Source organism: Chelonia mydas, chromosome 1 (genome assembly GCF_015237465.2).
Source record: "Chelonia mydas isolate rCheMyd1 chromosome 1, rCheMyd1.pri.v2, whole genome shotgun sequence".
Taxonomy (NCBI): domain Eukaryota; kingdom Metazoa; phylum Chordata; order Testudines; family Cheloniidae; genus Chelonia; species Chelonia mydas.
In genome coordinates this window covers 301,075,179-301,083,192 of record NC_057849.1, presented here as the reverse complement: position 1 = coordinate 301,083,192, position 8,014 = coordinate 301,075,179, and the positions used below count along the sequence as shown (strand labels likewise).

Below are 8,014 nucleotides of genomic sequence, written 5' to 3'. Positions count from 1 at the left end.
TCATAGCAAGATTTACTACTGCCTACAATAAATTATGCATAGCTGTGATCTGCTATTATGCACCAACAGAAGCAGCAAAAGAGGAAGAGAAGGATGGATTTTATCAACAGCTGGATAGCATTGTAGACAGAGTTCCTTATCATGATATGATTTTGATAATTGGAAATATGAATGCAAAGGTGGGTAGCGGATATGGTAGGCAAATGAATAGAGCTGGACCACACTGTACTGGGGCAGCAAACGACAATGAGGTAAAGTTCAGAACTTGCTGTGAGATGTACAATCTGATTATTGGTGGTACTTGGTTTCCTCACAAACATATGCATAAAGTTACTTGAAGTTCACCAGTGTGTCAAACCAAAGACCAGATTCACCATATTATTATCAGTAAAAGGCACAGAAGGTCACTGTTGGATGTTCAAGTCTATAGAAGTGCCGTGTGTGGCATTGGTCATGAACTACTAATCGGGAAGATTAAGATTAAGTTAAGGTCCATGACAACGATGGGTGCAACTGGAGCCAAATTTCATCTCGGTAAAGGATAGCTCTGTGATGGAGGCATACAAAGTGATTCTTGGCAGGCATTTCAGGCCATTAATTTGCAATGATGAAGAAATCTCAATACAGACTGGCTGAGAAATATTCAAAGAAATAATACACAATACAGTGAAGAAAGTTATTCGAAGGCATAAGCAAACAAGGAAAAGCTGGACAAAGAAAGAAACAAGAACTTTTCTTGTAAAGTGTAAACAAGCCAAGACTGCTGGGAAAGCTGAAAAAGTAAAAGTATTGCACAAAGCACTGAAGAGATCACAAAGACTGGCCAAGAAAAAGTTCTGGATAGAAGAGGTTGAACAACTAGAAGAGGCATCAAGAAAACAAGATATTAAAACAAAACACAAAAAGATTAAGTTGTATGGCACATTCAGAATAACAATGTAAGCAGCAAGAAAGGCTACAGATTAACCAGCAACAAATGCCAAAGAAGGGCTGTAAGTATGAAAAGAGCATTTTGACAAAATGCTGGAACCTGTAGTTTATCCAAATGCAAACACTCTAAATGTGCAGATGGACAGGGCAGCCTGTAAGGCAGAATGAGGTATCAGCACTGAACCACCATCAGAAGAAGAAAGAGAAAGAGTGGTGAAGTAGTTAAAATGGAAAAGCTGCAGGAACAGACAATATATAACAGCTGAGCTGCGAAAAGCTGGCAAGGTAAGTGCTATCATAGCATTAGGAAAGATATATAAGAAGATATGGGGTCAAGATGAGGTACAAGGTGATTGGCTAAAGGCAACAGTTGTACCAATCCTGAAGAAAGGAGATTTTGCCAATCTGAATAATTATAGAGATATAGCGTGTTATCAGTACTGGGGAAAAATCATGATGAAAGTAATTGTCAACAGATTTAGAGGAAGTAGTGGGTGAGGGAAAGTGCGGCTTCAGACCAGGCCAAAGTTGCACTGGTTAGATATTCACCTCCAACAGCTGATGGAAAAAAGCAAGAATCGGGATTAAATATGTTTGCTGTTTTCATCAACTTCATGAAGGCATTTGATTCAGTTTGGAGGGAATCATTATGGAAAGTAATAAAATCCTATGGAGTTCCAGATAACTGCAATTATAAAACTTATTTACAAAGACTCCTGGAGTGCCGTAAAAATTGGTGGAAAATTAAGCAACTGGTTCAAGTCAAAATCTGGTGTAAGACAAAGGGGCATGGAATCACCATAGCTTTTCATCATGTTTTTAAATTGGACTTTAAGAATGGTAGATTGAGTTGGAGAGTGTGACATTGGGTGATCTAAAGTTAAGCTCTTTAGCTGATGTAGATGGCATTGTACAACTGGCAGACAAGTTTGAATTAATGATGGTACTCTTCATGATCTTGGAAAATTGGTGTAGTCGACTTGAACTTACAATAAATGTCAAGAAGAAAAAGTGGTTGCATCTTTGAAAAGGGACAACAGATAAAGTGTTGAAATGCAACAATGGTGAACTTGTAGAAGAAGTAAAATCTTATGTGTACGTAGGAAGATTGATGGTTCCATCAAGGATAAGGTTAAAAGGAGCTGTACTTTAGCTACTAGTGTTGCACTGAAATTATCACTTTTTTCCGGCTTGTCCTTGTCCATCCCTCCATGAACGCAAGTTGATGCCCACCATTCTGTTTTGTTGGAAGCATGTTCTTTCCATTTCTGTCCAAAGAGTTTTGTCATGGGATCAGCCCATTGCATTTTCGGTCTGCCCAGCGGTCGCTTGTGGTCTCTGGGGATCCAGTCACTGATGCGGGTTGTCCACCTATTTTCTTGCCTGCGGACTAGATGGCCTGCCCATATCTGCGTCGTACATTGCCTGCACTACATCTGTCACCTCTGTATGCCTTCTGATATTCTCATTCAGTATATGATCACTGGGTGATATCTTGCACATTCACCTTTCCATTGCTCTCTGGGTGACAGTGAATTTTTCTTCTTCCACTTTCATTGTTGACCAGCTTTCCACTCCATATATCATTTCTGGCAGAACAGTGGAGTTAAAAAGTTTTTTCCTTTTCTTCATGGGCAGTTCATCATCCATTAGAGATGTCTTTATTTTGCTGAAACTTGCCCATCCTGCCTTTCTCCTCCTACTGCATTCCCCTTCAAATAAGTTGTCTCTGTTCAGCTGCTGACCCAAATAAATATATTTGTCAACCTCCTTGGTTACTTTCACATTTACAGTGATGATTTCTGCTGCACAATGCTCATTCCGCATCCACTTAGTCTTCAACATGTTCACTTCCAACCCGATATCATGCAAAAGTGTTTGCAGTTGCTGCAATTTGTTCTCCAGTTCTGCTATGTCCTTTGCCAATATTACACAGTCATCAGCGAAGAGAATATGCATTAACTGTTCTCCGCAAATTCTGATTCCCTCTTCCCAGTTCAATTTCTTGAAAACAGTGACTCCAGTACTGCTGCAAACAGCTTCAGTGAGATTGTGTCGCCTTGTCTGACTCCTCTATGTATAGTATTAATGCACAGGACATTGAATAATGTTATCACTGTTGAACAATTGCAGTTAATTTCTTCCAGCAGGTCAGCGTACCTCGGGTCGATTCCGATTTTGTTGAGTGCATGGAGTACAGCATTAATCTCCACCAAGTTGAATGCCTTTTTTGTAGTCAACAAATGAAATACACAATAGTACTTTGTATTCCTTGCATTTTTCCATGAGCTGCCGAACTGAGTGGATGTGGTCAATTGTCGAATGAAATTATGGGCTGATTAAAAACATTATGTTTGGTGCCAATGTGAAAATTTATCAAACCAGTGTACTAACAGTATTACTCTATGGTCTGGAAACAGCTGTATCAAATGAAATTGACATGAGAAGGCTGGAAGCAGTAGAGATGAGAGTTCTTCAGAAGACAGCGGATGTAAAGCAGAATGATTTTAAGACAAATGAAGAAATTAGAAGGAGAGTAGTATGCAATATCAGGGTATGGATTGGCTGCAATCGAAATATTACAATGGTGGGGACACTCTAGAAGACAGATGATAGGTTGCCAAAGAAAATAATGCAAACAGAAGGAAGGTCAGTCGGACCTAGAGGCTGACCACAAACTGGATGGCGGGACAGTGTATGCTGGAACATGACCAGGCTGGGTTTAATGGACGAACAACCCATGGACAAGCCATGGAATAAATGGTGATGCTGCATTTCTCCCCATGTCTGTAAAGATGCTTTGAGAAGAAGGAAAAGAAGAAGAAGTTGTATCAGTCCAAAAAAGTCCTTGACTGTCCTCAGACTTGGTCATCTCTTTTCTTGTTATGGTAATCAGAATCTCACAGACCAGAAAATTATTATGAACTCGAGCCACTTCTAAGTGAGATAAAATGTGGGACAACTTTCTTCTTTCAGCTTTAGCATTAACAAAAATATATAAGTCCACTATTTGGATTTTTGGCTCATAACGTATATTAGGGTATCTGAAATCATCTTAACATATAGATCCAAATCAATACACAACAGATGGCTATTTCCTTTTCCTGAGGGCCCACATTTAAAGTTATTTTTAATAGTTGAGTTACTATGTGTAATCACATCATCCAAGTTTTCAGGATTAAGTCTATGGCATAAGACTTCAGAAAGAAAACTCAAAACCAGCAATATTCCAAGATAGTGTGTTTATCTGGTAATGAAATGCAACATATAATTGAATTTAGAACCCTGATAAGTAGACCCATCTAGCCAATTTGACAAAACAGAAGGAAAAATGTTAACGTGTTTTGCCTACTCAAAAGTTCCTGATTTATTGTTTCTGACATTGTAGACAGCCTCCAATTCCTGATTTTGTATTGTAAAATATGAAAAACATTTATATGCATAGGGCCATAATGTTAGCTGATGTAGGTGAACAGAAATGAATGGAGCTATGCAGATTTACACTTGGTGGGGATCTGCCCCATAATCTGTCCTCTGCCTTAATTCTGACAAAATGTTCTTGGAGACCATTATCCCTGTTTAACTAAGTAACATCCTCAAGCACCATAGCTGTCAGACAACCGGGATGAGGGCGATCTAGCCTAGTGGTTGGAGTGGGCAGCAGGCCTAATGGCCGGAGTCAGAGCTGTAGTCAGTTGCCAAAGCCAGGGGTCAAAACTGGAGGTCAGGAACTGGATGCTAGAGCCAGGCAGTCGAGCCAGAGTTTGTAGTCAGGAGCCAAAGCCAGAGCCACAGGTCAAAGCCAGAGGTCAGGAACTTGAGTGAGCAGGATATCAGGGAAAGAGGAGCTCAAGGCAGGAAACAGACAGAGGCACGAGTGGGTGCAAGGCAGGAGCAGCAGGAACAAGGTAATGCAGGAGCAGGCACAGTGGTGGGCATGAGCACTGAGAAGCCAACTTGCTGCTGCTGTTGCTGGCTTAAGAGCCAGCCTGCTTGCCTCAGCAGCCAAGCAGGTTGCGTGGCTAATCAGGCAGCTGTTGCAGGCCAGCTGTACTGATGAGACTAGCTTTGCTGCAGGCTGTGATTCCTGGCAAGAGTAGAATAATCATCCTCTTAAATATGAATATTCTCAATATTTGCCCAGCCCAGTTTTTATCCCATATACTGTGCATACATCTGCAATGCCAACCTACAGACCTGGAAGCCCACAGTTAGGGGAAAACCATTCACAGAAATAAAACAGTGGGGCTAATTAACCATTGGCACAATTTACACAGAGATGTGGTCAATTTTTTTATCACTTGGAAGTCTTTAAATCAAGACTCGTCTTTTTTTGAAACCTATGCGCAGTTCAACCACAAATTGATGGATTCAGTGTGGGAATTATGGATGAAATTCTATGGCCTGTGTTATGCAGGAGGTCAGGCTAGGTTATCCTGGTGGTTCCGTCTGGCCTTAACACCTCTGAAACACCTGAGTCTTTCCGACAAAGCAAATGCTCCTCATTAAAGAGATGAGTAAAACCTTTTCTTTCAAAGATGTCCTGATAAATAACTTGTTCAAATTATAAGTTTAGTTCCTTTTACACTGAAGTCTATCCCTAATACTTCTGTTATTTAGCCTAGTAACTGGTTGGAAAGGCATTTTTATTATACAGTAGGTGCTGATTGCTTAGTGGCAGCATTACAAGCATTCCTCACAGGAACTAAATAACAATTTAGCTTTCTCTAAACTTATTGACTTCATAGAATGGTCCATATTAGAGTGATAGTCAAGAGGCTTCAAATTTTGTACAACTGCAGACACCTCTCTGGTGACTTGGGTATCTAATGCCATGTCTACACTACCACTTATGTTGGCAAAACTTACGTCACCCAGGGATGTGAAAAAACCACACCCCTGGATGACATAAGTTTCGCCGGGATAAGTGGTAGTGTGCACAGTGCTTTCTCTTCAGGAGAGCATCTCCCACCGACATAGGTACTACCGCTTGTTGGGCGTGGTTTAATTATGTCAATGTGAGAGCTCTCTCCGACTGTAAGGTCTCCAGTGTAGACATAGCCTAAGTTAGAAGTGCATTTGAAAACCAAAACATTTTCTTCCATTCAGACAGGGGAATACTATTATGATGAGTTCCTTCTCCAATTCAATAAATTTCCCTTTAATCTCTGAGTCTAAGTTAATTGAACATGACTTTTACAATCACTGTCTAGAGTTCCTCTACTCCAGTTCCATCTTAGTCCCTCTTCTATTGACTTCTGCCCCTTGCATTCATCTGAAAACACTCTTGCCAAAATCTCCAATGACTACTTCTTACCTAAACCTCAGAACAAGTAATCCATCCTCATCCTCCTTTACTTGTCAGCTGTCTTTGGCACAGCTGACCATGCGCCTCTTCTTGAAATCTTTTCCTCACCTTGCCTTCTGTGACTCTGTCCTCCCCTGGTTGTCCTATCTCGCTAATCACTCCTTTAGCGTGTCCTTCTGAGGATCCTTCTGTTCCCCCCTCCAGCTTTTTGTGGGTATTCCACAGACTTGTGTCACTGGTCCTCTTCTCTTGTTCTTACTCTGTCTCCTTCTGCCAAACTAAAATCTCAGCCGGTCTCTCTGACATCTCCTTGTGGATGTTTAGCTGTTGGGGTCAAGTTCAATGTGGCTAAAACATGGCTCTTAGTCTTTCTTCCAAACATTCCTCACACCTCCCTTCTTGATCACTGTGGCCAACAGCACCATTCTACCTGCCATTTCTCTCCACAGACTGCTCTTCCATTGTTATTACATTCACCACTGAATCTGGACCCTGTTCTGACTCCCAGCAGAAGTACTCTCTGGTAGACATCATGAAACAGCACGTTCATGAGAAGCATAATTAAGAGCATGGAAAACACTCTCAAGAAGCAGTTGCAACAGCATCAGTGAAAGTGTCCTGGGGAGGAAGGATATACTGTATAGCTGCAGAGGTGAATCAAACTTTGATTTCTAATAATAATTTGAAAATACTGCGGTAACAGAGTCCCCTGCGGTTCCTCCCTCAAAGGGTGGGAGAACCTGACCATGCCCAATTATCGACACTGGAGGGTTCCAGCACAGGCCCCACTTCCTTACTACTTGCAAGGAGGCCCTGCGCTTTGTGGGCCTTCTTAAATCTCTCTGGATTGGGATTTGAAATGAAAGTCACAAACCCCAATGCGTTTGAGAACATTCCCTCCCTGTGGCCCCTGAAAGGGGAGGAGGCGATGAATCTACAGGATGCCAATAGTCTAGTGTCAGCATAGTGAGTCAGGCTCTGTCTGTCCCTCTTACCCTGGGAGTCAGCTGTACTCTCCTCAGGATTGGGGTGAAAGTCCTGGCTGGGATTTCCCTCCGCAGCTTCAGGAGTCACTCCTGCAGTCTGCTTCTTAGGGCAATCCTGCTCATCTGCCCCGACTATAGCTTCCTCCCTTTTAAAGGCCTCCTTCATCATACATGACTGACAGGCTCGGAAGGGTCTGGCACTTCCTCATCTGTGGGGGTCTATACACCCCATCACAACTGTCCATAGGTTCTAGTACGGGATTTAGTTCTTTAATGCCCAATTACTGAAGTTTATTGTAAACTGTTCTCTGAAGTCTCCAGTTTCCTAGATAACAGTGTGTTAATGTAGATTAAATCAGTGTGAAAGCAACCATTTCAGCTTTTAATTCCTCTTGTGAATTACTCACAGGTTAGAAATTCTCCTCTACTGAGTGCGTGAATGTCTCCAGTTTCAAAACCTGGCTGCTTGTAGGCATCAAAATTGGCCTTCAGCTTTTTTTCCATAGCAGTTATGGCCAGTAAAATTGTTTTTAATGAGACTTCTTCAGAACATGCTACAGCACCTGACTCCTCTGAGGTTATTTCAGAGCACAAAGAAAATGCACAGCTGTTGTGGGAGTCTTGCTACTTACAGCTGCCTCCCGCTGTTCGTTAGGCCTGGACTTCAGGCTCTCTCTGGATGGATTTCTTAGGAGGTTTTTATTTAGGTGTCATATCACCAATGAACTTCAAACAAAAAGAACAAACAAAAAGAACTTCAGGCAAAGAAACCCAGCAGATCAGTGCTGAG

The 8,014-nt window shown here is 41.7% G+C and overlaps 1 pseudogene; it reads right to left on the bottom strand.

Annotated features, from left to right (window-relative positions):
* Positions 1 to 1,037: 1,037 nt before the first annotated feature.
* LOC119566458 lies at positions 1,038 to 7,390 on the bottom strand (annotated as a pseudogene).
* Positions 7,391 to 8,014: the final 624 nt, after the last annotated feature.